Source organism: Rattus norvegicus, chromosome 10, assembly GCF_036323735.1.
Source record: "Rattus norvegicus strain BN/NHsdMcwi chromosome 10, GRCr8, whole genome shotgun sequence".
In the NCBI taxonomy this organism is placed as follows: Eukaryota; Metazoa; Chordata; class Mammalia; order Rodentia; family Muridae; genus Rattus; species Rattus norvegicus.
The window spans coordinates 56,075,741-56,092,180 of record NC_086028.1 but is presented as its reverse complement, the minus strand read 5'-3'; the positions used below and the strand labels follow the sequence as shown (position 1 = coordinate 56,092,180).

Here is a 16,440-nt window from a genome sequence, read left to right as displayed (position 1 = left end):
ATAACATATTCTTTGAACGTGGGCTCCACGGGAATTTTGGGTTAATATCCTGGCATGACAAATTAGAACAGGGCTAAAAAAGGCTCATACAGTATTGTTTAGTTTACTTCATTTGTCTTGAATTGTTTTTATTATCAAAACAAGTAGAATTATGAGTTTTGTGGTTGTTTTATTATTTCTCTAGAAGAGAAGGCAAGAAGCAAGCTTTCCTGGTTGCCAACTGAAGGATATGTTGATTTGGGAGAAAGGTTTTGTCTTTGCATTATAAGAAACGGTGATTAGTGTCTATATATCTTCCAGAGTTATATGGATCAGATATGGCGAAGGGAGACCCCCTGAAGAACTAAAAGAACAAAAAGGTTATCTTGGTGATACAAAACTTTGTTTTGAGATTTATTTATATATACAGCTTTGGTGAGTCTGATCATCAGACGTGCTGAACTGACCTGCTTGAACTCCTGATCTCTTGGACTTTCAGCCAGATCCAGTCAGGACCCTGACATCCAAGACTATAACAATCATTGGTGTGGCCTTCTTAAGGCCAACCAACTCCCTCATTTTTCCCCACCCTTCCCCAACCCCTTCAAAGATACCTCAATGCCCATATTCAGCTAGAAGTAGTTATGAAAATTCGTCTCCCTGGTACCCTGGACTTGGGAGTCTGGAAGTGGTTATTCTAAGTTGTCTATCTAGGGAATTTAGAAATGGTCATGATTTGAACAGGGAGGAAATAGCTAGAATTGACTGTGTAGTCATAATCTCATTTGGTATAAACCTTTATAATAGTTACTACTTTGGTACAGAATTTATTTTGATACAAATTCAAGATTTTCATTGGTATAAATTTCTTCTATTGATACAAAAAAATTTAAAAGTACCAGGCTTAAAAAAAAAAAAGTACAAGGCTTGGACCCAGTCCTTCTATAAATGTCATTACAAACTGATCTGAGATGTTTAAGCCTTTGAGTTAAGGGCCAGATAGCAAATTCATGGCTCTGAGTTTACTATTAGGTTCAAGATATTTTATTTAGAAATAGGTGAGAGTAGATAATGGACAACAGCCCAGATTACTTTACGTAGACAGTTTTCAAAAATGTCATAAATCCACGGAATGTGACATTTAATGTTATTCACTTGTTGTGACATATCTGCTCCTCACAGCTCCCCAGCTGTGATTCAGAGAAGCAGCTGAGCATCTCTATCTCCAGGTGAGGCTGTGCATTGTGGCTCGATGGCCACTGGGCAGAAACTGCCTATTTCTCTCACAGACCTATACTGTTCTTGAGAGGACACAAGTTACAGGTTAGAACAGCTTAGTTCTGCTGAGACAGAATAAGCTAGTCCTTAATAATTCCTGTTTCACCAAGGTCTGTCAGATGATCCTGGGCCAGAAGGCTGAAGACTGGTGCTCCAACTCCCTGGCATACTGTAGCTGTATAGGTAGGCAGATGTCTCTACAGTTTGTCTCAGTTCTGGAAGCTGTGCTAGGCTTCCTAAATTTTCAGATAGATTGGTCACTCTTGGATTTCTGATGGGGTTGAAAGACTAGTTATAGTCTCATAGCCAACCCAGGCAATTTAGCATTGAGAAAATATATTTGAGAAGATAGTTTTCAGATAGTATACAAGCTAACTGGGACATAACATATGGATTTATAAACCTTTTTTAAGTCAGGATAGATAACAGAGTATTCTATTTAATAGACAAAAATTAATGAATTGGGTGTTAAATGTATCTTATACTTTATACATTACAGAATGGTAATAGTTGTGCTCAATTTATATAAGATAAAAGAATCTTTTAATTGGACAAAAAGGGGGAAGTGTTGTGGACAGGCCTGGTGTTGTTTGTATTTTGATGCTAATTCTGCTTCCCCAAGAGGGGCTGCCCAGGACATGGAGTGAATTAGTACTCAGGTGACTTAATGTGACCCTTCTCCTAAGGAACCAAAAGAGAAAAGAGTTCCTACTAACACCCTTTAGTACACTGACAGAATGTTAGTCCATGGTTGGAATAGTTAAATATTGACTTAGTTAAGCTATTTATCCCATAGCTAACCCCACTGTCAATGTTGCTACTTCTGGTTTATTTTGGATAAAATCCTGACTAGGACACCCACAGCAATAGAAACTAACCTTCCAGTCCCAAAAGACCCATTACATTATATGGAAATTATTACATATGGAAAAGACACAAACCTGTGGTTCTATGTCACAGCTCCAATACTGGCAGGTCATCTGTTTTCAGATAAGGACTGACCATAGTCTGACAATGAGTGGACACATTCCTTACTTAGGGGCTCAAGATCTGGAGCTCACTGTTTGTCTATTCTGGTCCAGGCCAGGGGCTGTTTTGGTCAAAACACAAACCCTTGACTCAGCCTTAAGGTTATCAACATAATCCCTTCAGGAGATATCTATCAGCACTAGCCAACCACTGTTTAGTTACCTCAGCTACCTGGAGTCCTTTTTCGCTACTATAAACCACTGGAAACGATGGTGATCTGCCTGCATTATAACCAGGATTATCTTTGAAGGACACACTCTACCCTTAAGCCACTGCTCAATTCACAGCTGATTTTATAAAATACGTTTAAAAGGCTAGAAGTATACCAATAGTTAGAACTATGGCTCATTAATTTTCTTTTCAAAGTTCTCTGCAATAAGGATATATTTCTCTAACCTATACAAATCAAGCCTTGTATTTGTTAATTCTCATACCCCTAGGCTAGCTCCACTAGAGTTGACAGCATTAGTACAACTCACAGCTGGAAGAAAGACTGCTGCTATGAGCTCCATGTCATTAACAGGAAAGAGTTATTCTGAGGTAGCTCTATAGTCAGATAATGACACCTAACCATTGAAACCTTGATTTATTTTTAAACAGTGGAGGGGGGAAAATATATCAGAATGCAGCTATGTAGAAGAATATATGAAGGATAACCATTGGAAGGAGGTTTACCATTTAAAATCATGAAGGGGATTTAATTTAGTCTCTGAGTGCCTTATTTCTGCTGGTAGTTACTGTTACATCCCAACAATTAAATAAATAGCTTTTGGGGCTGGGGATTTAGCTCAGTGGTAGAGCGCTTACCTAGGAAGCGCAAGGCCCTGGGTTCGGTCCCCAGCTCCGAAAAAAAGAACCAAAAAAAAATAAATAAATAAATAAATAGCTTTCCCACAGAACACTAAAATTATTGACACATACTACTACAAAAATAAACAAGGCCTCTGACAAATGAAGGAAATTATTCTACAATGCACATGTACTTCAAATTATAATGTACATGCTTTTAAATTTTTAAATACATTTTTAAAAGGCCCTTTATTCATACTTTTCCCTACATCCTATGTCATCCATATCTTCCAACAAACCATACACATGCCATTCGTCATTACATTTAAGTCAAACAATTAATGAATCAACAAAAAACAAAAATGCAGCTCCTAAAATTACAGCCAAAGCGAGGCATGATAGTTTGTATTTTTAAGCCCAGCACTTGCCTGAGGCAGGAGGATTATCATGAGTATGAAGCTAGATAGAGTAGTCCCAAGCAAGCCTGGGCTATAGAGTCATACATTCACATAAATTGTCTTTAATTTTTTTCCAGCCAAACACTGTGTTTCCACTCCTCCCTACTCCACCCTGGCTCTGACCCACAAGTTCAAATCCAACTCCACACCCACAACTGGCTCTCCAATCTTTAAGACAGACTGCAGTTCCAGAAATCATGATCCATGAGGGTGTATCAAGCAACTCCCTAATTTTCACTCTGCTTTTATGTAACTTTTGAAACAATCTCAAGTACTCCAAGCATTTTGCATTTCTACAAAGCAGAATGGCCAAAATAACCGCTTTCTACAAGCATGTGTTTAACATCACATGTCCAAGAGTCAGTAGTTTACCCCAAATAGACAGATGTTTATAAGTAGGTGTATCATAATGCAGCAGATATCCAACTGAAAGTAGCTTACCAAATGCAAGTGCTGTGTTATGTCCTAACATGATGACTCAATAGTCAGTGATTAGCAAAGAGCTCAAAAAGTACTTAACATGGAGTGTAGGAAAAATGGTAAATGTTAGCTGTCATTTTTAAACTAAGAGTAGTTAATGGGTAAAGAAATACAGAGATCAAACCCCTTTGTAGCCACAGAAGACTAGAAGTCACCCCTGATCTCAGGATTCTCATCCAAGTCCATGCTTACTGATCTCCAGGACATACCCTCCCCATGACACACAATTAACAAGCTTTAACACCAGCTTTCAGCAATATTAAGCCTTTCGGAACTAAGCAGCTCAGAGTTTTAGTCTATCAGCCTTCACAAACACAGTCCACATGTCATTACCTTTGTTGGAGTACTAAGGGGGAAAATCATTGGATGCTAAGGTTAATCTATTAATTTATTTTTCAAAGACAGAAGAGGAGAAAGAACAGAGTCTCACTATGTAGCCAGCCTAAGACAAGGCCAATATGAAACTTGTTAAATTGCCAAGGTTGGCCTGGAACTCACAGTGATCCAACTGCCACAAGCTGCCAATTCCGTGATTAAAGGAGCTTGCCACACCACCATATAATAAAGCCTCTGTGGTCCATTTTATTTTACTTTATTTTATTTTATTTTATTTGTTTGGTTTTGTTTTTCAAGATAGTGGCTACTTCTAATGCTTACTATCCAAAAAGAAAAAGTCACTTATTCAAAATGTCTAAATTAAGCACTACCAATAGTGAAAGAAAAGTAAGATCATAAATAAGGAAAAGATTCAGTAATCCTTACATACTTGACTCTTCCTAGTTTTACTATTGTTTACTGAAACAGTCTCAACTCTCTGTCATCTCTGTCTCCCAAGTGTTGGACTGAAAGACTGGGCCACACCATGTTGCCTAGCTTAGCTTTCCCTAATTTTGATATGAAAGAATGTGCAATAACTTAAAACCAATTTCCAGCCCTGAGCTGTGTCCTACTACATACCTCTAAAAAAGGAAACACTTTATTAAGTTCTATGACACAAAGCTAGAAAAAGGAAAGGAGAAGTCTGGGCCATATTTTACTCTAACCAGAAACTTTTATTTGAAGATTTTACTCAAGATCCAAAAGACACCCATTTCAAACCACAGAACATCAGTGAAGGAGGGAGAAAAAAATTCCTGAAATCCCTTGCGTTGTCACCAAATTCTGAAATGAAACTACTGCTGGGCACAGGGTATGTGCTCACAACTCAGCTACTCAGGCAGCTAAGACACCGCAGCCCAGGAGTTCATTGAAGCCCAGCTGGGAAACAGCGTGAGACAGACCTTGTAAGAAAGAAGGGAGAAGAGAGGAGGACAGAGGGAGAGGAGGTAAAAAAAAGCAAAAAATTAAATTTTAACTATTGTAGGTATATCTAATAAGATACCAAAGCCAGAAAATATAAATGAAAAGAACAAAATACAAAATTATGTATGGCACAATATGAACCATGTAAAAATACAATAAAAACAGACTGGAAAAAATATGCCAGGCCAGGACAGCGGACAAAGCAGACAGGCCACATATTTGCCACACCTAACTGGGAAAAGAAACTGTCTGCCAACCTCAGCCTAGGTCATGGCATGCTGCCATTAGGAGTTGGAAGAGCAGAAATTCTCTAGGCAACTTGGAAGGGAAACTCATATAGCCAAGGACATCCTAGGAAAGAAAGGAATCATCCTGCATTCTGATGAGCCAAATCAGGTACCAGGGTACCAGAGTTGAACCAGAAGATACTCAGCATGAAATAAAGAGCCCCATATATATCCCCCACGCACACACATCAAAAGTAAAGCTCGAGGATTGGAGAGATGGCTCAGGGATTGAGAGCACTGTCTGCTCTTGTAGAGGACTTCAATTCAGTTGCCAGCATCCCCTCTATAACAGCAGCCGCAGGAGATCTGATGCTTGGGTCAGGTACACATTGGGTGTACATACATACATGCAAGCAAAAAACTCAAACACATAAAAAATTTTTTAAAAAATCAAAACATGTTGAGCACTTGTCTAAATGCACATGTCCCTGGATTTGATCCCCAACAACCTATAAACTGAGTGTGGTAGCATGAGCCTGCAATTACGGCTCTGAGAAGTGAAGGCAGAAGTACAAGATTAATGTCAGCCTAGCTTCATAGCAAGTTCAAGGCCAGCGTGAATGACAAGAAGCCGTGTCCCCCCCAAAAAAAAGTTACCTGATCACGGTAACTCTAATACTCAGAAGGCTGAAGAATTCCAGATTAGCCTGAGCTACATTTTGTCTCGAAAAAAAAAAAAACAAAACAAACAAACAAACAAAAAATGTGGGTAGGAAGATGGCTCAGCAGGTAAAAATACTTGCTACACAAGCATGGGGACTTGAGTTCAAATCCCTGGTGCCTGCATAAAATAACCAAAATCTTTAAAAATCGAAGACAAATAAAATAATACCTATCTTTTTCAGCCATGGCTAAACCTGGGTCCTCTGCACAGGGACCCTGACATGGATGTTTAACAAAACAGTCGTGAATTCCTGAAGGGGAGACTTGTTAAAACAGGCTCTCTTCCAAAGGCCAGGTTGCTGGAGATAGCATCAAAGATGGCCTTGGCAAAATTGCCCAGAGTGGCAATGAGTATAAATCCAACATACTCTTGTTTTACCCCATGCATAGTGGTTGTCTATTCCAGACAGCAATAACTCCTTGGACACAGGAGTTTGAATGATGTCAGGGCCTCTGGAAACAGATGCAATACATCAGTACAGAGCTGTACCAGCCTTTTTATTACCTTTGCACAGGACAGTACGAGATACACAGGTCACAATCCTCCAGAGCCTCTCTACATAAAGACAAAGGCTAAACTCAAGCAAGGACAGCCCCTCAGACAGTGACAGCTATCTTTGGAGCATTGAAAAACAAAACCAATTGCTGTCCACAATGGTGACAGATGCCTGAACCTTATCTGCTGGCCAGCTCAGTCTGCTTGTACACTAGAATGATCTCAAAATCTCACTCTTTCAGACTCAATGAGCAGAGAGAAATAAATCTCCAAGAGTTCACACCTCTCTCAGATGAGATGGCCCAACTTCGTAACAAGCCTCCAGGCTTCCACACTGCATTCTACAAGAATTCAAGCTAGCAAATTACTATTTTCAGGCTGTGGGAACAGTTCAGTGAGTAAAGTGCTTGCCTTTCTACCCTCAGAACCCATGTAGAAAGCCAAACATGGCAGTGTGCTTTGTAATCCCAAAGCTGGGAGGCAAAGACAGGAGAATCCTGGGGACTCACTAGTTAGCCAAACTGGTAAGCTCTAAGCCAGTGGGAAGGAAACCCTGTATCAAAGGAAGCAGGCGCATTCCAGAGGAAGATACTCACATATGCATGCACACATATTTAAAAAGTAAAAGTAAAAATAAAAATCTAGGACAGAGCTGAGAGATGGCTCAAGGGATATAAATGCTTACCACATAAACCTGACAACTTAAGTCTGATCCCTGAAACCCACAAAAACCAGATGTGGTTATCTGTACCCATAATCCTATCACTCCTACACTGAAATATGGAAACAGGAAAATGGACTAGAAGCACACTAACTAACCAGATAGCCTGAGCACAAATAAGAGAGGCCCTGCCTCAGAAGGATTCAAGAAGAGCACCAACTCCCAAAAGTTGTCTTCTGACCCTACGATGTGTCCCCATGGTGCACACCATCATTATCATCAACATCTGAAGAAAAAGTAGTGGTGGTGGTGGTAGTGGTAGTGATAATAGCGGTAGTGGTATCAGTAGTGGTGGTAGTAGTGGTAATAGAAAATTTAAAATACAAGAAAGGAGATAAAGAGTTATCAATGAAACTCCCTGGCATTAGTAATCATGACACATGGAAGGAAGGCTGTACACCTACATGCTAATTTTTTTGTTGTTGATGTTGTTGGTTTGGTCTAGCTCCGGGGTACTGTGTCAACCATATAACCCAGGCTGGCCTGAACCAGAGATAGACCTGCCTCTGCCTCTGCCTCCTGAGTGCTGGGATGAAATGCCTGAGTTTAAGGCTATTTTTATGACTCAGTATTTCAGTGTTTGGGGGATGTAAATTTAAATCAGCTGAAAAACAATGTCCTCATATAATATCATTTCTCAATCATTCTAGATAAACAATTCATAAAGGAGAATTGTTAATAAAAAACACAAATCTCATTAATACCTTTAATATAAAATAATTGGTTTAGGATAGCCTAAAGTTTTATTATTTATAAGAACAAAGCTTGATGCAACATAAACTGTCCATTAGAACCATGTTTGATTAAATTGTAAGACAAATCAAATTCCCCCTGTACAGTTAACACAGAAAATGTAAACTGACATATACTTCATTCTCTCCACATCTGTCTACAGCAACACTATAGTATCAAGTCTACATTAGGGGTTACTTACCAGGCATTCATCATAAATTAGTAATAACACAAAGGTTATATTTTATTTACAAGGAAACTGAATGGATTATTTATGAACTTTTCAGAACTATCAAGATCACCGGGAGGAGGATTAGAATTTTGATAAATAGCTATCAACCTACCTATAAGTAGGTAAAGACTATATCTAAGCCTAGGAACATGAGAACTAAACAAGATTCAAGGAAAGAATACACATGTTAACATTTGCCAGGTAAGAAAAAAATCTCAAAGTTACAAAAACGGTGACATAACAGGAGCTAACGATTCAGAATCACACCTCTGCTGCAATGTGGCACGCACCTTCATCCCAGCACAGCAGGCAGAAGCATGAAGAACTCTGTAAGTTCATAGCTAGCCTTGTCTACATAGTTTGTTCCAGGCCAGTCAGGGATACAAAAATGAGACTATAAACTAAACAAATAGCCCAGTGTTGTTCTGTATTCACAATTGGTGTGGCAAAACGGTTAAGAAACAAGCTCTGGAATAAAACACGATTCTTACAAGCTGGCTCTTTAACGCCATCTTTCAAAGTGAGAACTAGTGTTACTCCAACCTACAATTCCAAGGCACACTTCATGACAAATGGCTACAATGGTAAAAGTCTTACATTTTTATGTAACTTTTACATAAGCAATTTCCCTACTAGAAATTTATCCTAGAGAAGAGATCATGGGAATGTGTGTAAAGATCTCGCTCCAGAAATATTAATGACTGCAGAGCAGTTGAGACTCTAAAACATCAGTGAAAAATGACTAAGGTCTCCTCCATCCCTTGTCTATAGTCTCACTTTCCATAGTTTCCAATGCCAGAGGACAAAGTACCACAGGAAAAATACCAGAAATAATTCATAAGTTTTAAACTGTACATTTTTGAGCAGCATAAAGAATTCACACCCTCCCACTCCAGCCTACCCAGGATGTGAATCATCTCTTTGTCCCCCATCCACACAGTGTATGCTACCCACTTGCTAGCTACTATCACAAGCTTCTGCTCATGTAACCTTTACTTTACTTAATGATAGTGTCAAAGCATAAAGTAGTAATGCTAACAATTTATGGAAGTGAAAGGGAAGCAGTAAAATGCTTCCTTTAGGCAAAAGATTACAGTACAAAAAGATGTTTTGAGAAAGCTAAAGACTGCATTTGTTCCACTATTACATTTACCCAATTACTACAGAACATAGTTATTGTGTTTTATAATCAGTTATGATTAATCCCATACTGGGCCTAATTTGTATTTTATCATAGGTACATATGCATATGGAAAAAGCATAAAATATATGGGACTCAGTATTCCCCATGGTTTAGATCCATCTGGGGTCTTGGAATGTGTCACCCATGAATAAGGATCTGCAGTGCCTAACAACAGGAAAATATTCCACAAAATATTCTACCTACCTTAGTTCAAGATGAAACCCGAATGTGAACAGAACAGATTCTACCAATCAGAAAGAAATAAGTATTTCCTATACTAAACTGTCTTGAAAATTCCAATCTATTTTTCTACATTAGTTAGAGTAACAAAATCGAATAAAAGATTAGAATAAAAAAACTATGCCAATCTCAAGAATATAACTGCAAAGATCTGCAAGTCGAATGTAGCTACATACTAGAACAGCAAACCATCAAAACCATCTAGAGTTTATCTCACATACACTAGAGATGTATGGCATTAGGAAACCCATTAGTGTAATTCATTTTGTTAAACAGTTCAAAAATGTGTGAGATAGCTCCATGAATTACAAAGGACAGTAAAGCTACTAAGGAAATTTCTTTAAAAACTGGGATTGCCGGGGTTGGGGATTTAGCTCAGTGGCAGAGCGCTTGCCTAGTAAGTGCAAGGTCCTGGGTTCGGTACCCAGCTCCAAAAAGAAAAAAAAAAAGGAAACAGTAAAAAAGCAAAAAGATCAAATATACCCCCAAAGAAATCAAAACCATTCTTTTTCTACATGAGGAAAAAAAACAAACCATAGCAGTAAACTGGTCCCCGGAAGAAAGTAGAAATAGGAGTATGGATCTCTGACATGTCTGAGGAGACAAACAGCATTTCTTGAGGTGTACATGCAGAAACTAAACCTTTTACATTTTAAACCACTAGAAATTGTATTTCCAGTTAATCTCAGATGGAAACATTACTACCTGGCAACAAAAGAAGGCTTGGGAAGCTGAGGCAAGACAGTCAGCAACTCCACGACAAACCACCATGGCTGAAAACAGTCCAAGTACAGTACCGGCTGGGACTGCGGAGTGACAGCAGGCTTGCCCAGCATGTGTGAGACCCTTGGTTTTGACACCAGAATTGCAAAACAAACAACTAATAGACACACACATGCATACATATAGTTACATATATACATATATGTAATAGTTCACTTCTACATTTTGTTTTCTATGGGCAATAAGAATTTTACCTAAAACTATTGACTATTGTAGGAAATAAAAATAACTTAAAGACTACATAAAAAATGTAACTTAAAAAACAGCTCACAAAGAAACAAGAATTAAATAAGGTCGTATATGGTGGCATACATCTTTAATCCCAGTACTTGGGAGGCAAGTTTGTTTGTTTTGTTTTTGGTTTTTCAAGACATGGTTCTTTGTATATAGCCTTGGCTCTCCTAGAACTAGTTCTGTAGACCAGGCTGGCCTTGAACTCATAGAGATCCAACTTCCCCTGCCTCCTAAGTGCTGGAATTAAAGGTGAGCACCACCAAGCCCAGCTTCTACTCACCTTGATACCTGAAAATGTTTTGCACAAAAGCAAAATACTCCAGTTCCAACTGTTTTGTTTTGTTTTTTAGATTTATTTGTTTTATGCATGAGTACACCGTCACTCTCTTCAGACACACCAGAAGAGGGCATCAGATCTCACTATAGATGGTTGTGAGCCACCATGTGGTTGCTGAGGATTGAACTCAGGACTTCTGGATGAGCAGTCAGTGCTCTTAACCAGTGAGCCATGTCTCTAGCTCCAGTTCCAATTGTTTAAGGAAAAGAATGGAAATAATTTGGGTTCAAAATCAAGAATCCAGGTAATTATCTACCAACCTTTCACATTTATATCCATAGGAACTTAAATTCTAATGCCTGTGTCAGTTTGTAAATGAATTGGCTTCTCTTCTACATATCTAGAACTATACTGGCTAAATTATCTTTAGAACAATTCGGGGGAAAATCAAATTACTCTGTTCTTTGGTTAAGATAACCCAGGAAGGGGGATTTAGCTCAGCGGTGAGCGCTTGCCTAGCAGGGGCAAGGCCCTGGGTTCGATCCCCAGCTCCAGAAAAAAAAAAAAAAAAGATAACCCAGGAAGAACCAAAAAAGAACAAACATTATGGGGCTGGGGATTTAGCTCAGTGGTAGAGCGCTTGCCTAGGAAGTGCAAGGCCCTGGGTTCGGTCCCCAGCTCCGAAAAAAAAGAAGAAAAAAAAAAAACAAACATTATAATCTACTTGACTATATAATTGAGGTCTCAGAACTGTAACCCCTATGAGTAGAGGCAGGTGGTCTATTTACTCACAGAAATCTAATCATATGTAGCTGGAAAAAAAAATGAAAGAAGGCATGCCACATATATTTAGTCAGTTCCCTCTTCCACCTCAGCTGCCTGTCTCACTCATCCTTTCCTTTCCTTCCCTCACCCAACCCCACCCCACCATCTCACCAGAGATAAGAGTTTTAGGGTTTCTCTGTAGAGCCCTGGCTGTCTTGGAACTCACACTGTAAAGCAGCTAACAGAGATCCACCTTCCTCTGCCTCCTGAGTGCTGAGATTAAAGGGTGCACATACCATCACCCCTGGCCTCCTTTCCTTTCGTGAAGGATGAAGCCCTGTATCTCTTATTGAACTCCATGCTCTTGATTCATCTCACTGCCCATCAAAACCTGAAATCTAGTCCACTTCTTTATAAGTCTAACCTCTTCTTTTCCTCTAGCAGTTTCTCCAGCATCCAAATGCAAATCTTTTACACTTATCACACTCACACACACACACATACACACACTCACACACACATACACACACACTCACATACACACACACATACACACACTCACACACACACAAACATACACACACACTCACATACACACACACATACACACACTCACACACACACAAACATACACACACACTCACATACACACACACATACACACACTCACACACACACAAACATACACACACACTCACATACACACACATACACACACTCACACACACACACACTCACACACACACACGATGCATGTCCACAGGCACAGACTTATATGTCCTTATCACAATCTTACTACTGCCTCAAGTGGTGTTAACATCTGTATATTTATCTCCAAAGTCTTAAATTGTGTCTATACATGCTGCTTCTGTGCTTCTTCCTTACTCACTCTTCTGAGAACCTACACCTGCTGACTTCAACGACCACGTCTGCCTTCATCTGACTTCTCGGTGTATTCTGTACTGACCATCCTCCTGCCCCTTCAAGTTTCCCCTAATTACAATTTCTGCTTATTAGCCCCTCTCTCCCTTAAAAATACAAGGTCACTGGTTTCCTCTTCCTCGTCCAACTCAAGTTTTATCTGTGACCTTCTTCGCTGACTATATTCTCCCCAAAACGCTGTTTTGTCCTTGGTGATTTCTAAACATTTTACTCCTTATTTCTTCTCCAAACTCCAAGTCTGTATGTACATCTACTGGATAACTACATGGCTATTCTATCAAAATATCTGACACCAAACTTAGTTCTCTGCTAAATGTGTCCTTCCCTAAGTGGTCCAAATTAGCAAAATGTCAATATTCTTAAGAGTCTCGTCAATCTCTCCCCATTTGAATCCTCTACCAAAAGTTCAGCAGGTTTATCTTTCCCCAGTATAATATTTGTCTCTGCCTCATTCCCACTGACTTTAGTCCAACCATCCCTCTCCATATTACCTAGAAAATTCAAAGCTCCAGCTGAGCAGTGGTGGCATACAACTAAATCGCAGGGCTTGGAAGGCAGAGGCAGGCACATCTCTGAGTTAGAGGATGGCCTGATCTACAGAGTGAGTTCCAGGACAGCCAGGACCAAAGAGAAACACTGTCGAAGGAAGGAAGGAAGGAAGGAAGGAAGGAAGGAAGGAAGGAAGGAAGGAAGGGAGGGAGGGAGGGAGGGAGGGAGGGAGGGAGGGAGGGAGGGAGGGAGGAGAGGGAAGGGAAGGGAAGGGAAGGGAAGGGAAGGGAAGGGAAGGGAAGGGAAGGGAAGGAAGGGAAGGAAGGGAAGGAAGGGAAGGAAGGGAAGGGAAGGGAAGGGAAGGGAAGGGAAGGAAGGAAGGAAGGAAGGAAGGAAGGAAGGAAGGAAGGAAGATTCAAAACTACTTGGGTGGTTATAAACTTTTCCACTATTCAGGTTCCATCTTCTTTTTTAAACCTCGGAGCAAAACCCATAGTCCCACGCCACCAAACCATTAACTGCCCTGCACATTACCTCACAAAGATTCTCCTTCTCCTCTCAGGTATCAGTTCCAACTATCAAAAAAAATCTTTATTTTTTAAGATTAACAGATAAAAATTACTATGTACAACATAATACTCTTAAGAAAGTGTGTCTCGGGGCTGGGGATTTAGCTCAGTGGTAGAGCGCTTACCTAGGAAGCGCAAGGCCCTGGGTTCGGTCCCCAGCTCCGGAAAAAAAAAAAAAAAAAAAAAAAGAACCAAGAAAGTGTGTCTCCATATGAAGATGTGTGTGTGTGTGTGTGTGTGTGTGTGTGTGTGTGTGTGTGTGTGTCTCCTGTGAAACGGCTATACCTAGGCTTCAAAATTCATGACCTCATAAATTTATCACTTTAGTAATGGGCACCCCACAACCATTTGTACTTTTTAAGAAATGGTTGCATGTAGCTGAGGCTTTGCTATCTGCTATAAAGCAAAGGATGACCCTGAACTTCTAATCTTCTTGCCTCCAGCCCCCAAATGTTGATTATAAGTATGAATCACAACACCTCCCCCCATTTATGTAGTGCTTGGGACTGAACCCAGGATTTGTACACGATAGACAAGCATCCTGACAAATTAGTTATATTCCCAACACTCAACATTTTCCAAGAACACTGTGATGGTTTGCACATGCTTGGTCCAAGGAGTGGCACTATTAGAAGGTGTGGCCTTATTGGAGGAAGTGTGGCACTGTGGGGTGGGCTTGAAGACCCTCCTAGCTCCTCTAAGGATGCTGAGGCTGTTCCTGGCTTCCTTCCAGTGAAGATGTGGAACTCAGCTCCTCCTGCCCCATGCCTGCCTGGACACTGCCATGCTCCTGCCTTGATGATAATGGACTGAACCTCTGAACCTGTAAGCCAGTGCCAATTAAATGTTGTCCTTTATAAAATTTGCCTTGATCCTGGTGTCTGTTCACAGCAATAAAACCCTAAGACAAATACTATATAAAATCATTAACTATAGTCACTGTGCTATATGAAAGATCTCTCAAAATTCTTATCTGACTGTATGTATTCTTTGACTAGCATTTCAACTCCTCCCATCTGCAGCCCTTAATAACCACAGTCTTTTAAACTTATTCTGTGTTTGTGTGTGTGTGTACAACTTGAGAAAGTTAATTCTCTCTTTCACATATGGGTTCTAGGAATGAAAATTATGCTGTCTGGCTTAGCTAGAAGCACCTTAACCTGCTGAGCCATCATGCTGGCCCTGATGATGACTCTGCCTTCTACTTTTGTAGTCAACGTTTTTAAGAATTTACCGATGAGTGAGATCACGTCTGGATTCACTTAACGTAATGCCAACTTGGTTTTCGTCATCACAAATGACATAATTTCCTATTAAAGACTCAATAGTCTTTTTTCAATATATACATAGATTGGGTGAGGTGTTACAAAAATAACATAACTATCTTTCACATATTGACTACATGTACTTTGGATACATACCCCACACACGGTTATCACATGGTATTTTTTTTTCTTTTTTTTCGGAGTTGGGGACGGAACCCAGGGCCTTGCCCTTGCTAGGCAAGCGCTCTACCACTGAGCTAAATCCCCAGCCCCATCACATGGTATTTTTAACTGTGGGGAACCTCCATGCTGTTGTTCATAATGGACATTCTCATCAACAGTGAAAGGCACTTTCTTTCCTTCATTGCCCATCATACTTACCTCCTTTTGTTGTGAACTGTCTTCTAACTAGAGTGATCTATTATCTCACTGTGATTTCTTTGCGTTCCTTGATGATTAGTGAGACTGAGAATTTTTTCATGTGTCTTAGCAGCCATTTGTGTGTGTTCTTTTAAGAAAAATCTGTTCATTTCCTGGCAGTGATAGTGCCCACCTTTAATCCCAGCACTCAGGAGGCAGAGGCAGGGGGATGTCTAAATTGGAGTCCAGACTAGTCTACAGAGTGAGTCCCAGTACAGTCAAGGCTACACAAAACATGCCTTGGGGAGGTGGGGGGGACTCTTCAAATATTTTTTTCTTACTACTAAGTTTCTTATATTTGGAGAGTTTTTTTGGTCTGTTGCTTCCACCCCCATCCCAAGACAGGGTTTTTCTGGGTAGCCCTGGCTGTCCTGGAACTCACTCTGTAGACCAGGTGGGCCTTGAACTCAGAGATCTGCTTCCTCACGGCTGGGATTAAAGGTGTGCTGCTGCACCTGTATCGCAACTACAACAGCAGGCTATGGTCTGTGTTTTTTTAGTGTGGACATTTTTAACAATGTTAACCCTTCCAACCCCTTGAACACTGGATACTTTAATTGTATTCTCTTTTCAACAATGTTTCATAATTTTTTAGCTTTGAGATAGGTCACCTCCTTTGTGTAGCTATTGTAAGTGGAATTTTATTTTTTCTAAGATATAGGGAAATTAGTACATAAAAACACTACAGGTTTTGTTTAGGGTATGAAGTTACTTTTATTTTCCTTTCTTTTTTTTTTTTTCTTTTTTTTTTTTTCGGGGCTGGGGACCGAACCCAGGACCTTGCGCTTCCTAGGTAAGCGCTCTACCACTGAGCCAAATCCCCAACC

At 40.0% G+C, this 16,440-nt stretch overlaps 1 protein-coding gene across 7 annotated transcripts in view; it reads right to left on the bottom strand.

The window, feature by feature from the left end:
* Rabep1 (rabaptin, RAB GTPase binding effector protein 1) overlaps positions 1-16,440 on the bottom strand; it is a 104,037-nt gene that overhangs the window by 76,598 nt on the left and 10,999 nt on the right. The window contains exon 1 of one of the 7 annotated variants that reach the window (XM_008767861.4): positions 2,199-3,047. The exons of the other annotated variants lie outside the window; for them this stretch is intronic. The gene's annotated coding sequence lies outside the window, so the exon portion shown is untranslated. Of the gene's footprint in view, positions 1-2,198; positions 3,048-16,440 lie in introns of those variants that run through there. 7 annotated transcript variants of the gene reach the window in all.